The sequence below is a fragment of the Melospiza melodia genome, chromosome 2 (assembly GCF_035770615.1).
Source record: "Melospiza melodia melodia isolate bMelMel2 chromosome 2, bMelMel2.pri, whole genome shotgun sequence".
NCBI classification, from domain to species: Eukaryota; Metazoa; Chordata; class Aves; order Passeriformes; family Passerellidae; genus Melospiza; species Melospiza melodia.
In genome coordinates this window covers 88113085-88131062 of record NC_086195.1, presented here as the reverse complement: position 1 = coordinate 88131062, position 17978 = coordinate 88113085, and the positions used below count along the sequence as shown (strand labels likewise).

General features: G+C 41.8%; 1 protein-coding gene across 1 annotated transcript in view; it reads left to right on the top strand.

Annotated features, from left to right (window-relative positions):
• The window catches only part of FOXO1 (forkhead box O1), a 61198-nt gene that overhangs the window by 30202 nt on the left and 13018 nt on the right, over positions 1-17978 (top strand). The gene's annotated exons all lie outside the window — the stretch shown is intronic.

The window sequence follows — 17978 nt, the reverse complement described above, 5'->3', positions numbered from 1 at the left end:
CTCTCGCGCGGTGCGTGAAGGCTCCGGGGAGAGACAGGTGGCCGTGTTTGCACCATCGAGTACTGCCCGGTTCCTTACAAACAGAAACGTGCATTAAGTGCCTCTTGCTTTATAGCAGAATCAAAATTTATGGACTTGATAGGCTTGAGACTGTGTTAATTTGATTACACTTAAAAACGTCTAGTGTAGGTCGGTGGAACCTGCATAGTTTGCGAATTAAAGATGTCGCTGCATTGACCATGGGGAAAAAGCAGTATGGGACAAGTAAACTTATCAGAGCCTCCCCACAAGAAAAAAAATGCTTGGCATCAAAACAATGGTTTAAAGTTTATCAGTACTTTTTTCTCTCAGTAATTAACAGAAAAATGCCTTTAACAGTAAATTTGACTACTTCTAGTATTTGCCACTGATAGACACTCAGGAAAATCCTGGTGCTTTTTTAGGCCTTTTTTTTTCATCTTTTCATCCCCTTTCTCTGGATGACATCACTTACTATCACACCTTGGTTCCTGGAATACTTGAGCTTTAAGATCCACCAAGTAGTTGTCAACCTTTTCATTTTGTCTTCAGATTGTCTCTTTTTCGGGAGTGAGAAGTAAGGATGTTGTTCTGTCACTGCACTAGCATTTTTTCCCAGACTTTTATTCTTGGAAGGTAGCCTGTTTGGCAAAAAATCAAAATAGTCTGATTTTTGTGTACATGCTTGGAATTTTATTTCAGAATATCTGCAGCAATACTGCACAGTCTTAGCTGTGGTTCATCAAAATGATATATAGATTGATTTCATGGCTGGATTTTTTTCCTCTCCTATGCTCTTGTTTTAAGAATAAATTAATAAATTAGTCCCTTGTGAAAGCTGTCCACTAGCACAGCTATTTGTATTCTTTTCATTAAGAATTGTATTATGTTCTGGGGGACTGCTACAGCTTGTGGAGTTTGATTTCCCTTTTTTCTTCCCCCCTCCTTTTTTAATTTTTTTATTTCTGTAAGGACAGACTTTGTACCAAACTTCCATAATGATAAATGAGAGAAGAGAGAGATGATATTTCTTCTCTTATGTCTTTATTTGTCGATGGTATTTGGATGCATCAGGAAGTAATGAGCTGAAAATGAATTAGAATTTATACTGAACATTTTCTTCAGTAAAAGAAATGCTTTTGGAATGCTTAATGCAAATTAATTTCAAGGAAACTGCTTAGCTGTCTTTATTGATGGATATTACTTTGTAATAATTGTGTTTGTTCTGCCTGTGTAATTTCTTCAGGAGAGAGAATTTCACAGGCCAATAGAAGTTTAAAAGTATAAATATCAAGAAAATTAATACTTGCAATCTTTGATACAGTTTAAGGTCACCTTCTCTTACTCAAAGCACTAGTTGCTTTGCCAGTGACTTAAAAATCTCTTTGACCTGTGTATTCCTTTCTCTGCAGCCCTTTTTTTGCCAGAATGAGAGCCACTGACCATAAAGCTGCCCTGCAGCTCCAGAGTACCATCAGCATTGTCACCCAGCCTCCAGACACCTCCCAACACCATCCTTGCAGGCTGAAGCTGGAAGAGTTGGACGCCACAGATCCTTTCAGAGCTGCCTTACAGCTGATGGCTGTCCCTGGGGCACCAAGGGAGCCAGGAGAGGCTTGCTGCTGCTTGGAGCAGAGCTCCTCAGATGCGTGCTCTGGGCATGCTAAGGGTGATTTGAACATACAGCAGCTGAAATACAGCTTGCAGTGACTGCGTCTGAACTTTGTTTTCCAAAGCAGAGAAGCACTAACATCTCCTTAACCCATCTGTTCTTCCATCCATCCTGTTCTCTAGAGAGACATTCATTATTTCTATTTCTGTATTTCTATAAAGAAGCGAAATCAATATTTCTATACTATATTCTACAGGGAAATTCCACTGTCTCACCAAAATCTCCACTGCTCCAGAGCAGTGTAAACCAAAGTTTTGCTGTGCCAGCTCTGTTTCAAGAGGTGGATAGGGTACATTGGAGCAGCAGTGACAGGGTTTTGGAAACCTCCAGCAGTGATGAGTCAATGTCCAAGGTGGTTTGGGAACATGAGGCTGCTTGTAATCTTCCATTTAATATCTGGAAATATTTTATGCTTTTTGTAAAATACAGAGAGTGCAATTCCTTTGGAATTGCTGTGTACCAAGTTGTCAAAAGAGCAGAAAGGCAGTGTGGATCAAAGTGATGTTTAAGACAGGGGAAATGGCCCTCCCTCCTGTGGCAGTGTAGGGTCTCCAGGCTGTATAAGATGACTAGCAGTGGAAACAGGCTAAGAGAGAGAGCACAGAATTAAAGGGTAGTGGAGGCAGGAAGGTACCTCTGGAAGATTGTCTAGTTCAGGCCCTTGTCCACTGCTGGATCTGCCAAGGCTGTGCTCAGGACCAGATCCAGCTGGGTTCTGAATATCTCCAAGGGTGGAGGCTCCCCAGCCTGTCTGAGCAACTTTTGCCACTGCTTGACTACCATCACAGTAAAGATATTTCTTATGACATAGAAATGATGATCCCCTAGGGAAAATTGGAGATACTGCTGGAGACCTGGTGAGGTGCTGTTATGAAAGCAGATGACTGCTTCCTATTTTGCTAAGCGATATGAAGCATATTTCAGTCAAATTGGAGATCACTGTTGAGAGGTAAGAAGCTGGTTTTTGTACGAACTCTGCCTGTGACCATGAGAAAAGCACCATGCTTCTGTCCATTCGCAGTGTGGTTGCAGAGTTAACACCCCATATCCTTAACTGGGCCATGCCGCATCCTTCGTAACCACCTCCTCCACCCTCCCTTGCCACATCTGATCTCAGTGGCTCACGTTCACTTTCAGGGCCTCATTAAACCTACTGTTGTTTTCCTTTCCACTTTTACTCACGATCCTGTGATGTTCACACCAACCTCTAGTGTGCCTGCAGTATCTGTTTCCATTGCCTACTTGATGCACCTGTACAAAACCTATTTCAGTGGTCTCCTGTTGGAGAGAAACCTTCTACAACAGTGCTTCATTATCCTCATTCAAAAGCTTATTTCAGCTCTTTGTAGTGTTTTAAAGACCCTGGTGATGGGCAGTGCTGCTTATGTGCTCAAGCTATTCCATTGCAGATGAATGTTCCCTTATTGGTTCAGTGTTATACTTCTCCCATATCACTGCTTGTCTGTTCCTTTATTCTGCTCTGTTGGATTGTAGCATCATGACTGAGAGGCTGCTGGTTTTCCCCCTCTGCAGAAGGCCTGCTAGAATGGGATGCAGTCCCTGGGTTGACAGGATAATCCACACACAAGAAAATGATGGTGGATCTATGAGACTGAGATCTGATTTGTTATGTAGGTGAACTTGGATGAGCAGCTCCCTTGTACAGGAAACCCTGTGGTCCAAAGGGTGCAGTCAGGTTTAAGTACTAAAATGAAAACATTTAAAAGGAGATAACAGAAAAATCTTAAGTAGTCTTGTAAGATGAGCTTTGTTAGATGAAGAGGTCTGAACTCTTAAATAGCCTGGGCTTGGTTTGTGTGTGGGGGTAATGGCTGTGTGGCAGTTTCTTTTTTGCAAAGCTGCTGTGCATCAGTTTAGGCAGGGTTATTGAGAAAGATCAGCCAGATGAAGCCCAAAGAAAATAAACTGGAACAAGTTTGGTTCCCGAGAATTTTGGCGTAACTCCCCGTGTCTGTACCCCAGTGTACTCCATCCCTGGCTTTTGGGCAATACACTGCCCAAATCATCCTTGTGCTTGTGGTGGCAAGAAGCTGCTGCTGGGTGGGTTGGAGGCAGGGAAAAGTGATGTAGTTGCTGGTGGGTCCTATTGGCTTTGGTGACATGACCAGCCTAATCTGGGCACCACTGGTGTTACCCTGTCCTGTTTGTGGTTGTGGTTGTAATACAAAGAAGCCACCAGTGGGCAAGATTTGGTGGCTGTAAGTCCAGTGACTGCTGTTATAAAGTTTCTAGAACGTGCTTTTTTCCCCTTTTGAGATGTTATATAGGTAGCATCACTACATAGAAAAAAGTGAGACCTTTTGATGCATTAATACAGAAAATTACTTTTCATTCTTATAATGTGACATCTGTCTGTGGCCTAAAGCAGAAGCATGTTTTTGCCACGATTGAGATAGTACGGAAGTAAATGACACCAAAGTTAAATGAATCCATTTAAAAACAAGATTATCTTTATAATTGGATGCAGAAAGTTGTCTCATCACAGCTGTGCTTGATTTTTTACAAGCAGTAAATCAAACTTAGGGATACATTAGCAGTCATAGGGACACAGCGACAGTTAAATGCTGGCTTTGAATATCTGAGCCCTTTTTTAAGGGGTGTTCTCCGAAATGGAATAACTGAACTGAAAATTAGTAGTGTTTCATCATTGAGATTACCGTTACACTGATGACTCTGAAATTCCAGTTTTAATATACTTAGTATTTTTAAAAAGCTGGAATTTCTGAGAACTGGGTTTGTTCTTATTCTTTTTTATTCTTGTTACAATGCCTAGGTGCCCCATGATTTGGCCTACTCAAAACAAATATATATTGGATGAGCATTAATTCAAGCCTTCCTGTGTGTGTCTTTTTTAAGATACATTTTCACCATGGCTTAGAAAAGTCTTAAATGTGTTGAAGCAACAAAAATGGCACATGACTGTCCAACGCACGTAAACGTATTTGGTTGAAGTAACACGAATGTGATGGAGAGCAAGTAAAATGCGGGAAAGTGATTGAATTTCGAAAGTCATCAGCTTGATGGCTTACTTTCTGAGCCCCAGAAAGCAAACACGTTTTGGTGTAATTGCCATTTCAACTAATTATGTGTTGAGAGCTGTGTATACTCTACATAGGTGCTCTGGTAACACCAGCAGCTTTGATTTTTCTGGAAAACTCAAGATTGTATGTCGGAAGTTTATGCTATGTCAAAGAATGAACAAACTTCACTGTGTGGCTTTGTAATTATTATAACCAAAAATATATATGTGCACTGTATCTGCTGACGTTATGAAGTTCTGAGTTTGTTTTCTATTCTCCTTATCATATTCCTTTGGACTATTGTGATTGACTCAGCTTTAAGTTTAAGCTCTGATTTTTATGCTTAAAGAAAGTTTTGTTAATTTCATACATAGAGAGAAATGTGGAAGGGAAGAAAGGAAAGGAAGCACACTGTTTTCTTACATGCACTGGACTGTAATGCTCTCTGTTATCATGAAATGTCATTATCCCATTCTTGTTTCACTTCTCCTTCCCCCATATCCATATTACATTTTTTTAAGCCTTTTATGCAAATCACTTCAAACCAGTTATTTAGTCATCTTAACGGAAAAGTTTGGTCTCAGATGGGTGCCGAATTTCAAAAAAATTATATTAGCTTTTTCTTCTCAGGCTAGAACTGTAATGTGTGCCTGTCTCCTGCCAAACACCACTAGTTTTGCATAGCCTTTGTGAACAGCAGTTAATCAGTATGAAGTTGGCCATTGCTAGGGAAGATGAGTTATGTTGAAAAGTTTGTTGAAGGCTCTAGATTGCAGGGGTTGGAAATATATTGACTAAATATGTCTTTTAAATCAAGGATCTGTTTTCTTTCTCTTAGTGCAGAATATCCTAGGATTCCCTGTCAGGTCAGTATGTATTGACCATAAAAACAACAAAAAAATACAGTAAACATGGATGTCTAGCCGAGTAAGATTATCAAAATAAAAAAAAAAAGCAGTGTGGAAGCAGTGTGTCCCAAGCCCAGGAATCACTTCAAAAAAGGTCACTACCGTCCAATGAACTTTGCTTTTGATTCCCCTTATGAAAGGCGAGGTGGAGCAATAGCGTGCAGGTCTCAAGTTTCCCCGTGGCTGTTTATGGGAGCAGTGTCAGACATCTGTTTCTGCCGCGGCGTGGTCACGCTCCGGTGCCCCCCGCTGGAGCTTGACGCGTCTCTGTGCCTCGGCACACATGGGCTCCCCCCGGGAGGGTCACGTCTGAGCGGTGCCTTGGCAGCCCGAGAGGCCCAGCCAGCGTGCCCACATTCCAGCTGCAGGCAGAGATGGTCCTGGCCCTGCGTGATCGGATGATCCCTCTGCTGCTGCAGCTCGGACACCCACGGGTGGTGGCCGTGGATTTCAGGGCTGCCCCAATACTTTGGTCAGAGTCCATTGGCAGTGGGCTGGCTGACCGTGTAATTTCTGGGTTGTGCCTCCAGGACGTTGGCCTTGGTTGCGTTTCCCCAGCCTCGTGTGTTCAGCTGAAGTTCAGACTTCAGAGGCTTTTGGTTAACAAGTGTCTTGTGTGTGTGGCAAGGGTGGGACCCTGGAGAGGGCCTGCAGTACCCTGCAAAGTGAACATCCAGTTTTTGTTTGAATTTAACTCTTATTTTTGGAACCATGGGTGACTTATTCTTGGAACCCCATTTTTCAGAAACCCATCTGCATGCAACGTTGCCAGGATTTCTGGTACAAATATTTTGTCATTTGCTCTTGAGACAATCTGTTGTTTCAGTCCTGGATGAAGTTTTGTAATATGTTGCTCGAGATACCATGGAAAAATGTCTAAGTGGTGGTGTAATCTTCTAGGTGAAAACACAAGGTTAAGAGCTTTTTCCTTTTTTTAAGGAAAAAAATTGATTATTCAGGTTTATCAATTCATAAAGTCTATAAATGAAGCATCAAAATAAAACACAACCCAAGAGATTAATGAATATATTTTTTTCTGTCTATGAAGTGATTGAGTTAGAAGTGAGCCATCTTTACTTTTCTGAGAAATATTTGGAGTTCTCACATTTGATGCTCATTTGGCTCCATCCCTTCTCACCTATTTCGCATACTCAGAGCATTCATTGTGCTTGGATGCCTGTGTGTTTTCATTTGATTTTTTTCCTCTAGCAGCAGAGCTCCTTCCCTTCACTAATACCTCCTTTAGTGTGTGTACAAAATCCTGCTTTTTGCTAGACAGGGAGGTAGCAGAAGAGTTGCTGGAACTTCTAGAAGTTGGAGATTTGAAAACAAAGTTTGATCTTTACTTTTTAATGGCAGTTCTTATTCTTTATCAGATTTGTGTGATGCTGCACAAATCTCTTAATGTATACTGAGATAGATAGTACTTTGGTGTGCTGTGTCAATAAGAAATGGCAGTATGCTACACATATGTTTCCTAGGTTACCCATTCAGAAATATAGAATGGTTTGGGTTGGAAGGACCATAAAGATCATCCAGTTCCAAAGCACTTGCCATGGTCAGGGACACTTTCCACAAGACCAAGTTGCTGAGAGCCCCATCCAACCTGGCCTTGAGCACTGCCGGGGATGAGGCTTCTACAGCTTCTCTGAGCAACGTGTTCCAGTGCCACACCACCATCACAGTAAGGAATTTCTTCCTAATGACTGATCTAAACCTACTTTTAGTCAATTTGAAGCTGTTCCCCTTTGTCCTGTCACTACATAGCCTTGTTAATCATCTTTCCCCATCTTTCTTGTAGGCTCCCATGAATACTGAGTCTTACAGTCAAGTGTTTGATGTTGTGTTGGTATTTGCCCCTTCTTGTGTTGCCAGCACTGTGATATCTCTGTGGGTGATGATATAGGAGGCACAGGAGGATGCTGTAGACTGGTTGCTCTTGCTACCACCATTAATAACTACATCAAGGGGGTAACTGCTGTAATTCCGTTTACTGCAATTACTTTTTTTCTTGCTTTTCAGTCTTTGGTGAATCTCATGACCCTGCTTACAGACAGATCCAAAAACTGGAAGCTGCTCCAAGATGCTATGGGAGAAAACTTTAATTGAGTTAGGTTCAGTTTTGTGCACCTAGGAAAGCTGTTGCAGATGAGGCTACTAACTGTAAAGAGAGAATAATCTCCTCCCACTCCAAAACTGGAGCATGAGTCGTGTGGTTGCCAGGTTTATTTTGGCAAAATAAGCATTGTAGGTGGTGGCTGATGCTAAAGGTGTGTTAAGAAAAGCACTTTTCTGTGATGAGCAACTTTGAGCTTGAGAAGGCTTTACATAACCAAAAAAATTCACGTAGAGACCTTATAAACACTTCTCCTTTTGGCACTTGCCCCTCTTCCCATTCCTCTAACTCTGCCTAGGAGCAGGCAAGTGGTGCTCCTTTCTCAGTCACTGGCAAGGAATTAATTCTCCTAGTGCTTTGCTTCCTCTTGTTTTGCTCTCTGGATACCTTGCTCCTGGCGAGCTTTCAAGTGCTCGTAGCTCCTTTGTGCAGGAGAGGTGGGCAGGTCTGGCCGCACGTAGCTCTGCTGGTGTGCTTAACTTTCACTTGTCTTCTCCTTGCAAAAGAAATAAATAATTGACGAGTGAACGGGAAAAGCGTGGGAGGAAAAATGTCAGGAAATTCAAAGGTGAAGCTATTTCCTCCCTCAGTAATATTTTTCTTCTACGTGTTGTTTCTTCTCTTCAAACAATGGGGTGAGTTAAGAATGGATTCAAACTATCAGCCTTGCCATTGTTTATTTAAAGCCTTTCATGTGTGTGACGGACCTCAGGAAAAGCCCACACTTCCACTGCGAGCCCTCTGGGCAGCCTCTCTGTAGTGCAGTGCCAGTGCAGCCGGGCTCCAGAGTTCTTTGGGTCCCCAAGTGCCTGTGAGTGAAAATCAATGGCGAAACATTGGTAAGGTGTGTGATTTAAAGGTGTTGACTGTGAAATCTGATAGCTCTGACAAAGCCTAATTTTTTTTAAAAAGCAATTACGTAGCCCACACACTCAGAACAAGGATTTCAGATGTTAACTACTTAAGCATAAGGTGTTTGTGAGCTTTTTGTGTGTGTCCATGTGTGTGTCTGTGTGCACACTTCCATTTGGGGGAAGGGGTGTTTTGCTGAAACAGGTGAAAGTCAGTTCTGTAGTATAAAACAGGAAGCAGATGGGTACTAATTAAAGCCCTGTTGATAAAAGCGTGACTGAGCTTTTGAAGCAGCTGCTTTCCTTACTTTATATATAGCCAGTGTGTTCTTCATATGAGAGCCAGGCTCCCCACACTTCATTGTTTTCGCCAAGCCGCAGGAAATGCGTGTGCATGTGCGTGCGTGCTGCCATGGCTGAGGGATGGCGCTTGCTGTTTGCTTCCTTCTCTGCCCCAGAGAAAACGGGGCTTTCCCAACCTCAAACAAAGGTGCCATGCACCTTTGTCTCCCTCCTCTTCTCCTTCAAGCTTCCCAGCCTCCAGCAGGCACCAGGCTGCTGGGACTGCCTGTTTCTAGTGGTGCTCTAGATAAGGGAGGGCAGCTTACTTTGTCTCACAGGTTTTTGTGTTTCGACTCGTCGTGGTGAGCTGCAGCTGGGAGGGAAACCAAAACACCAGTGAGGGTGTCAGCCTCCTCTGTGTGTGTGACTTCCCATTGTCATTATGGTCTTTAATCTTCACAGGTACTCTTTATATTGCTTTTACTGCCTTTTCTCTTACCTTGGGGTTTGTAGAATGGATAATAAACTAATTTACAGGAGGCAAAAAAAAGGAAACAAGAAGATTCAAACATAACGTAGACAAAGGAAAAATTGCACCAAAGCAGAGAAGATCTTCATATGGAAGAGCTACATAGAATGGTTGGCAGGGACCTTAATGATCCTATTGTTCCAGCCACCCCTGCCATCAGCAGCAGTGCTTCTCACTGGATCAGGTTGCCCAGGACACCTTTCAGTCTTGCCTTGAACACTTCAGGGGTGGGCATCCACAATTTTCCCGAGCTACCTGTTCTAGAGTCTTACCACCCTCTGGGTAAAGAATTTCTTCCTAACATCTAGTCTGAATCTCTCCTCTTAGTTTAAAACTGTTCCCCCTTGTTTTACCACTATCTGCTTGCATAGAATGTCACTCTCCACCTTTTTTTAAAAGCTCCCTTTAAGTACTGAAAGGCTTCAGTGAGGCCTCCCTAGAGCCTTTTCTAACTAGAGATGTAATTTTAGTATTTTAATGCCATCAATAGAAAAATGTGTGTCAAACATAGAGAAGTGTTAAGTTTCTTTTGACTTGAGTCGGGTAAGTTTTGTCTGTATATTGGGTCATTGAAACCTGTTTACTGCTAGCTTTTTGGTGTGGGGAAATTTGTTCTTTCACTGAGGAAAGTGCCAGTTTTCACTCTTCATGTTGGGGCTGACATCATTCTAGTAGAAATAAGGTAAATTTGGTCAGGAGGAAAAAGAGGAGGAAAAAGCAGGAGGAGAAAGAGGAGTAAATTTGGCAGGAGGAGAAAGAGGAGGAAAATTTTTGTCAGTGATGAGTTTGAGTCCAGCAGTGTGCAGATTCCGGGAATGGCCTCTGAGGTGTGAGGCAGTATCTTCTGCATGGGGAAGCTGTCCTTGCATTGGCTGAGTTCCTTAGTGGGTGGTGCTTGGGAATTGGGGTTGTGTTGGGCTGAAGTACTCATGGGCTACTCTCTGGTCATCTGTTGGAAGCTGCAGCTTTCCTGTTTTCAAGCGACTCCTGAGGTTACAAGTTCCTTATTGCATCTGGAGCAGAAACAGCTTGACTTGAGCATCAGACCCCTACCAGGGACAGGTGCTCCTATCACCCTGTAAGCCTCTGACTGCCTCAGAGGAGCTGGATGGCCCAGAGGGGTCAGGGAAGCATTTCCAGGTCTGGCAGCCAATACTCCTTCCCACCAAGAGTGACTGGTATTTGCTGTGGCTTCTCAAGCAGCTGTGGTGGAACTGCTGCACAACACAAGCCATGGTCTTTAAAGCTATGGTCTTCTCTGTTGACAGTGTTAGTGGGGACTATTTTCACCATGTCTTTTCAGTCTTTTGGCAAGACAGCCACAAACTGGTAGAGCTTCTTGACCTGTGAGCTGTTCTTGTTTTGTCCCTCAGTGTGAGGAGCTGATAGGTTTTTTATAGAAGTAATTCCAAAAGCCTTTTGCCCCTCATAGCAGGAGTGAGAGGAGGCAGCCAAAGCATCTGTCTCTTTCCCTGTACCTTGCTAACATTGCTAATGGAAGAACTGTGCACTTCTTTGCTATTCCATCTCTCATTGACTGCTGTCAGAGGAAAGGAAAACTGGCTGGTCCCATAGGGCAGGGAAGAATGGCAGTGCCACCTTCTCCCTTGGACAGTGTGTCTCTCTCAGAGGGTTTTTGTACTCTGAAGTCATCTGGGTTGTCTGTGTTTCTGGTTATGGACTCAGTGAGTTGTGCTGCATCATTACAGCCAGAACCATTTGCTGGAGTTTACCAGGAGCCAGAACTTGGACTGGGAGAGCTTTCCTTCAGGCACAGACTGCAGGGTTATGAATCCTCCTCTTAAACGTTCTGGTTTTTACAACCCCTCAGTGTTTGTCAAGAAGTTGTTGCTGTTTGAGTGTACTTTGACATCGTACTTGAGTTAATCTTCTTTAGCCTTATCCTTTAAGTCAGCCTTTTGACGAAGTCTGGGGGACAGGTTTAATCTTAGATGGTTCTTGCTCTTTTTTCTAGAGTCAGCAACTTAAAATTGTCTGTTTTCTTCCTGTGGTGCACGTGTGTTTAAGCCAGGATTACAGGAAAGCCCAGTGCAAACAGACAGAGGACATTTGACTGCCACTACATCCCCTGGCTGCCTTCTGAGGGATTTTAGAAGTATTTTGGAGCCCCTAAGAGTATGTGGGCTACAAGCTGAGAACAGCTGCAATAGAAAGGGTGTGAGTTTATCAATAGACTTTGATTAAAAAAAGTAGAAATCCGTATGGTTAGGGCTATTTGAGTTGTGGGCAGCCTCTGTGGCAGTGTAGAGGAATCAAGCAAGCTGATGCAAAAGTTGTGGTGTGCCTTTAGCTGTGCCAGGAAGCAAGTGCCTCGTCACTCACTGCTGCTCTCTGGCAAGTTCTTTCTTAAGGTAAAAAGGCCTTTAAATCTGCTTTTAACAGGTTTCTCTGGTGTTTGTTAGCCAGCTATACTGCACAGAAATCACTGCAGCCAGGGGATTTGTACAAATCATAGGCTTCTTTTCAGTTCTCCTTAGAGGTGAATATGTATCTTAATATTTTGCTTGATAATGTTTTTTCTTGAATGTTTTCATGCTTAAAAACTTAACACAAAAATAGAAATAGGTAAGAATTAGGAAAAGCCCCAATCCTTCAAGTTTAAAATACTACTTTTTTTTAAAGAGCTGTGGAACACAGATATTTTTATTTTTTCTTGTCAAAATTAACTACTACTCTCCTTGGAAAATGAGTCAAATATGTTGAATATATGCATGTGCGTGTGTGGGATAGCTGCTGTTGTTACGAAAACTTTGAGCAAGATAATGCTGCACTTTCTTATCAGATGCCCCAGAAATGCTTGGCATTGAAGGAAGTAGACAGCAGTGGATGAGTGAATGTGGGGTCCTTGAATAATTGACAGAGGAGGAAAAAGGAGGATTAAGCCCATGGCTGCTTTGCCGGTTTCCATTATTTGAGGAATGTGTTTTGAAGTGGTAGGTCCTAAACTTCTCTGATGCCTTGAGAATTTTATTAAAAAGAGTGTCCAAGAGCTGATAAACTTTCTTAAAATTGCAGTTGGTATGTAGATATCTTCAAGGTACTACATCCAGATCCTTCACTCATTGCTCCAAAACTGAGTTTCAAAGTATTTTTTACAAAGCCAGTCTTGGAAGAAATGTTCTTCTTTTCTTCATCTCCCTCTCCTTCTTAGGTAAACGACAAATTCTTAAGACTTAGCTGACAGAGGAGAGATAGAAATCTTCTCCATGATAACTTACTACTTAAAATACAATGTTCAACTTAAACCCATAGAAAAAAATCCTTGAGAAACTTTTGATATGTAGCTCTGTTATTTCTACTTTGTGACATAGACTGTTTTGTGTGAACTGCGTGGTGTTTGGAACATTGCCTCTCTTTTTTCCAATCCATAGGGCATTTTCTAGGGGTCACGATGGGTTTAGTAATCACATCCACTGCAGGCCGTGATCCTGCTGAGCAGCAGGGATGGCACGTAGTTCAAAGTCTCTTTCCCAACTCTCTGCCGTGGTGTCAGGGTGAATGTAGGCAAACAGTGCCTTGCTGGGGCTCTGCCTTGTCCAACTGTGTCACCTGGGTGCATGTGAGCTGACTTCAGAAGAGCTTTGTTGGCTTTCCTGTGATTTCAAAACCAGCCTTCAGCAAATATGTTTACTTTATATTCTGTCCCTCTTTTTTTCTTTTTCTTTTTTTTTCTTTACATCCTATTTCTTGCTCCTTTTTGTGTTTTTTTCTGAGCATGCTTGTGAGCATGTGTTTTATGGGTTGCAAAACTGTAAAATTGTGAATTATCTTGCTGTTGTAAGGCCAGCAGCGGACAGGAAGAAAGTGGAAAATACTGAATAGGCAGTATATTGCTGCGTAGGCATTTAATGTTGTTACAGTGTGATATAAGTTAAAATATTGCTTATTTCCTCTTTGCTGTTCAAAACAACCTGGAGCATGTTATGACTGGGATCTAAACAATAACTGAAAAAGTAAAAACAAATGTTTTAACAGAGAAAGGCATGGCCTGCCAAATACTCTGCGTGATTTATGATTGCATGAATAATCAACAAACAGAATACATGATAACACCTGACTTTCTGGGGGAAAACCTTAATTTTTTTTAAAACCAAATGAAAATGTGCAAAAATTCCCTGCAATATCTTCAAAACTGAAAAAAATCAAAAAATTAAGCACGAGCAGCAAGGGCTTCAGTGTTTCCTGCAGTGGCCAGCAGTTTAACAGATCTGTGGACATAAACCCAAATATATATCAATGACAAATCATTATAAAATTTCATAAACAAAGTTGGCTGGCTAATATTGGAAATCAGGCTTCAGTAAACATGCTTTCTTTTTTTCTTGTTTCATCCTTGTTTTTAAGGAGGGCTTTTTGTGACCCACAGAATAAATAACTTCCTGTGTCTTGATAGCTATTAGAAATGACAGCTCCTACTGCTGACATTCCTGCTATTTTTAATCAGATGTAAGTTAATGTCCTGTAAATTTTATTTATTTATTTATTTATTTGAAACAAGTGCCTCATTCTGGCCAGCTCAGTTAAAGAGTTTGCACATCTTTGGAGCTGCGCAGGGGCTGCGTTGCTTCTCTGGCTGTCTGCAAGAGGCAGAAGTACTTGAAAGAAGCAAAAGCTGTCAGGAGACAAATACTGAACAAGTTCCTCTAGAGTAACTTAAAACTTCTTTCTTGCATCCCTTTGAATTGATTCACGGCATTTTAGCTCCCAGGGTCAGCTGTGCTTTTGCCTTAATATGCTTTAATGCATGTGTGGGGAAAGCTGGAGGGAAGCTCCACTCCTTTCTTCATCTTTGGGCAAAAGGATGGGAGGCCCCTGGCAGGCTTTGTGATTGGGAATGTGACTGTTGCAGTTCTTAAATCTGAATATCGAGGCTGGCAGGCTCAGGCTGCCCAGTTACACGTGGGCTTCTCTTTGAGGGGGATTGTGGTGATGATGGTGGAACTTACACCATGTGAAGACTGTGACCTCTAGGAGGAGGAAGCCTAATCTGGAAGTTGATTAGAGCTTTTTGGGTTTGAGGGATTACCACAGAGCAGAGGAGGCTTAATGTTTTCTTTTCTGAACTGATAAGAGCGATACAGTGTCCTCCCTGGGACATCTCCTGTTCCACCTGGTAAAAGGCACCTTGTGCCCAGAGCTTCCCTGTGTCAGGCTCTGCCCAGGGGAATGGAGACTGAATGAGGTCTGATCTCTGAGCAGCCATGGTAAGGCCAGTTTCCTTGTGTATTTCAAATGGAAAGATAGAGTAATGAGGGGTAATTTATTAGACCTAGTTGGTAGGAGAAATCTAGCACCCAAAATGTCTAACAAAGCTCATTTTTGCACAAGTGTCCCACTCTGGAAGCTGTCTTATTTTGTGTCCACCTCTTATTTGGGGTTCTGCACCTCTAGCAGCAGGTGTGTACGTAGAAGATCTCAAGCCACAATGGTGCTGCTAATCTTCCTTTTCATTGTCCTCACTGTAATATTTTACTGCTTAAAAAAAAAAAAGGACGCTTGGGTAAAATGATGAATGCTGGTGCTTCAGAGCTCTTGGGCTTTACTCTGTTAATTCCATTCTTGTCATTAAAAACATGCCTTTTTCTTATCCTTTTTACTTTTCTTGTTTGTGAAGGAGGAAGGCAAATAAATACAGAGTTGATGACTTAAGTCACTGTTGCCAGATGACATTCTATGGGAATGTGGACTTGCCAGTATGTAGATTGTAAATAGTTCTTTGATTTAATAAGGGTCTCTTAAGTACAGAGCACAGCCTACAGTAGTGAGGGACTAGGAATGCTTCCAAAATGGGTGTGAGGGAAGAAATGGGCCTTTAGATTTCCCTCCTCTGAGTGCCCATCTTGTTCTGAGAAATACTGCTCTGCCTCCCATAGCCCAGTGAAAATTTTGAGCCTGTCTGGGGGTAACTGTTCAGAGTTGGTGGTACATGTTTTGCAAGATTGGACGACTCTGGCTTTATAATACTGAGCAGATGTCATAAAACCCAGTGAGGAGTGCCAGCGATTCTTGAACTGCGGCCCGAAGAACATCACAGAGAGCAGCATCTGAGGGGAAGACACTGGCATGAGCAGTGCAGCCACACAACAGGAGTCCTCTGTGTCCCAAGGAAATCAGCTAAAATTGAAGTATTAACCTCACCTTTTGCAACAGGGTGGCTGCAAGTGTGCAGACGGTGGAGAGGGGCAGTGCACGCTGGATTATAGCCAGAGGCTGTCCTGAAATTTGGATGAGGGTGTTTTGCTGGCTTTGGAGTAGTAAATTGTGTTATATAAAATCTGCTAGGCTGTGGGAGCAAACTTCAGTTGGAAAGAGCTCTCCTGTAGAGAGTGTGCTGGTGGTCTGACCTGCTTCTGTGGTGCGGGAAAATAAGTACCAAGGCAAACTGTGTTCTAAGAAGCTGGGGAGAAACATAATATCTAGTTTATGTGGTGCCTCTTTGGGATGTACAAAGAGGAGTAGTTGAAGATATATAATTGCTTCTTGTGAACTTGGAGTATAAAAACACAAAGAGAAATTAACAAATATTGACTGTATAAAGCAATATCCTTTACATACTTGCAGATATGCTGGAGTTTAACGGGAACTTAAATATGATCCTATTTAGCTATTTTAACAAAAATGTAAGAAATCAATTCTTTTCTGCTACTGCTTTGTTATCAGGAAAATTGTACTATATTTCCTTTTCATGTATAAGACAGATAAATTGGCTAGAGGAAACATAAATAGTAAAACAGTGACTATGTACTGGACTGCATTCAGACGCAAAAGAAACTAAGGGAAAGATAAATGTCAGTTTCTTCTTTCCTCAGTTTCTCCTGTTTACTACATCAACATCAGATATTTACAGCACTAGGTGAAATTCATGCTGTGGTTGCTGTTTTTAAGCTGACACTGTCCCCTTACAAATTCTAATTACCCATTAGATACAAGAAATAGTTTCTAAAGATGACCTAAGCCAAACAAAAAAAATCCACTTAACTTTGTTTTAGTTTTCTTTTAGTAGTTTAGGGGGCTGTATAAAATTTTGCTAGTATATCCTTGCACTTGTTATAGTCAAAAAAAAGATCAAATACATGGTGAGATGTAGCCTAAGATACCATTCAGCCTGTAAATAAAAGGTTTTGCCCTTCTTTTCACAAGCCTTGCAGCTTCCTCAAGCCAGGGATTTCCTGTGGGGCACAGCTAACCCTGCTGCAGAGGAAGCTTGCTGCTTTCATTGACTCTTTGTTTCTGAAAAACTGATACTCAGTGACATCCATGACCACAGAATGTGAGTCCTGTAGTCCTTTGCTTGCTAAATGAAAAGACTGCCTCTGCTATGCTAATGCAAGTGTAATAAGGAGATATATTTAATTTTTTTGTATTCTACACAAATGCTTGGTCAACAGAACTTTTAATAATGTTGGATCTGTACATCTCCTTTGATATGTTGCTTCTCAAGGTAAGAAATACAGACAGCCCTCGAGCTTCTCCAGGCATGGCCAGCCCATGGGCAGCACAGTGGATGGGGCAAGTGTCCTGAACTTAGCCTGTGTCTCCAGTACATCCTGCTTTGCTTTACTTGCCTCAGTTTTAACTCATTTTCAAATGTTTGCTTGTAAATTCATCATGTCTTCACAATCATTCTAGCCTTTTAGGCTGTCAGTGGTTTTGTGGGAGCAAATAGCCTTAATTCATGAAAATGGAGATCTGTGGCCCCCTAGCAAAGTATCCAGCTGAAACCAAACATACAGGTCTAGGTTTGCTTCTGCCTTTACCTAGACAAGTGACAGAGATCTGCTTTAATAATGCAGGGATTTCAGTCTGTAAAACTTACGTGGCTTCTCAAGCAGGGATCTTTACAGTTGTTTCACTTAACCAGTTAAAGCTTTTTGAGTAATCCTATCTGGGGTTTTTGACTGTGCTTTTTTTCTTGGAAGTTCTCTGTGTGCTCTCAAAGGCCAATGCAAAAAATCAACCCTATTTTCTACTACAACGTGTTTTCACCTCTGTAATTTGCATTTAAGACCTTGGCCTACTTCTGACCTTATTGCTTCTAATTGGTAAGAGCATATTTCCAGTGTTGCTTTTAAGATGATCTGCTAGTCTAATTAGCATTGATATATTTAGCATGTATACACTTTTGTACCTCTTCATTAGAACTAACAAATGTCAATAAGAGGCAGTTTAGTTTGAGAAAGAAAAAGAGCTGGGGGGAAAGATTTCTATAAAGAGTGCTGTAGTCTTTGTGATGAATTGGGTGTAACAGTGGAGAGTGGCAGAGGTGAAACAGGCTGTCTGTTAAACAGGAAATGAGTGATTAACATTTTTTGTCCTACTGATCATAATTATTCCCACTGGCTGAAAAAAAAATAAACACCACTTAGTCTCTCTTTACTATAGCTGCAGATTAAAATTTTGAGCTATTAGTCATTCTGACATTGTATGCATGAACTGCTACTTTATTACTTAATTTTTTTTTTTTTTCAGTTCAGTGAACTTTGCCTATAACTTTGATTCCTGTTTTCCTTTCAATAACCTGCTTTTGCTCTGCATTTGAG